This window comes from Homarus americanus, unplaced genomic scaffold (assembly GCF_018991925.1).
Source record: "Homarus americanus isolate GMGI-L3 unplaced genomic scaffold, GMGI_Hamer_2.0 scaffold74, whole genome shotgun sequence".
In the NCBI taxonomy this organism is placed as follows: domain Eukaryota; kingdom Metazoa; phylum Arthropoda; class Malacostraca; order Decapoda; family Nephropidae; genus Homarus; species Homarus americanus.
Window position 1 is genome coordinate 4758769 of NW_024716951.1, and position 1957 is coordinate 4760725.

Sequence of the window (1957 nt, forward strand, 5' to 3'; positions counted from 1 at the left end):
GGTGTTAACTTAGCTCTGTTCTGTAATGCTAAAAGATTAACAAACTCAAATTACTTGTTGATGTTAATTTTTTTCGATATGTAATTTCCGAACCTAACCTTAACCTAACCTAAACTAACCTAACTCACCTAACATAACCTAACCCAATCAACCTGATCTCACCTGAACCTAAACTGACCGAACCTAACCTAACCTAACCTTAACCTAAACCAACTCCAACCCAACTCATAACCTTGGATTGACCGAACTCAACTCTAACCTGGACTCAGAACCTAACCTGACTGAATTAACCTAACCTAGTCACAACGGGAGATAACGATAGAAAGGAGAGATTTAGGATTGATCTCACTTAGCAACAGATAGATAGATAGATAGATAGGATAGATAGATAGATAGATAGACAGAGATCACTCCTTCCCACTATACAGCCGCAGGAGGAGGAGGAGGAGGGGAGGAGGAGGAGAGGAGGAGGAGAGGGGGGGAAGAGGAGGAGGAGGAGGAGGAGGAGGAAGAAGAAGGAGATTCGGACAGACGAAGTTATACTGACGAGAATATTGTGACTTTCTCTATCTGTGTGTGTGTGTGTGTGTGTGTGTGTGTGTGTGTGTGTGTGTGTGTGTGTGTGTGTGTGTGTGAAGAAACTAACCTAAACATAAATATATGCAAACTACACTGAGAAATTTATTCAAGAGAAAAACTAAAAAATATGCAACGAAAAACAAAGTATTTTTTTCAAGCTATAAATTCCAATATAAGGAGGAGAAGTTGGGAGATGGTGGGAGAAGGGAAGGTGGGGAGAAGGTGGGGGAGGAGGTTGGGAGGTGGGAGGAACTGGGGAGGAGGTTGAGAGGAACTGAGGAGGAAGAATTCAGGGATCCGAGGTGAGTGATGGGGAGAGGGGAGAAGGAGATGGAGGAAATGGAAGAGAAATAAGGAAGGGAGAAGAAGAAGGGAGCGAAGGCAGAAGTGAAGAGAGAAAAGAGGGAGGAGGAGTAGAGCCATCAATACAAACAAAGTCCTCCTCCCTTCCCTCTACACATTCCCCTGTCTTCCTCCTCCTCCTCCTCCTCCTTTCCTCCTCCTTCCTTCCTTCCTCCCTCTTCCTCCCTCCTCCTCCCTACCTCCGGGCTCAAGGTGTTAAGGAGGGAGGAGGAGAAAACCAGAGAACTGTAAAGAACTTTCATAACACTGTATTATTAACGTCATCTCCTCCTCCCTCCTTCCCTCCCTCCCTCCCCACACATCCCAGCCCAGAGAAGGGAGGTGGAGGGGGAGAGAGGGAGGGAGGGAGGTGAGGAGGGAGGGAGGAGGGGAGGAGGGAGGAGGGAGGGAGGGAAGGAGAGAGGAGAGAGGGAGGGAGGGAGAGGGAGGGAGAGAGAGGAGGGAGGGGAGGAGAGAGAGGGAGGGAGGGAGGAGGGAGGGAGGGAGGGGAGGGAGGGAGGGGTATGGCATGGCAACATATACAGCCAAGGTTCGCCATTCATGTCTCACATGGGGGAATAGAAGAAAAACCTATTGACGTCGAAGGTGACTAAAGGGGAGAGGGGGGGGAGGGGAGAGGGGAGAGGTGGGGGAAACAGGAGGGGGTAGAGTGAGTGAGAGGTAAAGAGGAGGAGATGATGACGAAGCAACACTCTCTTCCTCCTTCCTCCTTCCCTCTCTCTCCTTCTCTCCTCCTCCTCATCTATTATTACACATCACTTAGACTTTTCTTTCTCGATATTCTTCATATATACATACATGTTATATAAGAGAGATATTTATTCAGTGTATATTCTCGCATATTCAAATTGTCCGTAGAGAATATATATATATTTTACATTACGCAAATTCAGTCATTAGATAATTTTATGGTGATATTCGGTACCCCATACAACACCATATCAACAGAAAAAGTAAAATAATAAAAAAATAAATAAAAAAAGGCTTACATATTTTTTTTTGGAGGAAGTATCGA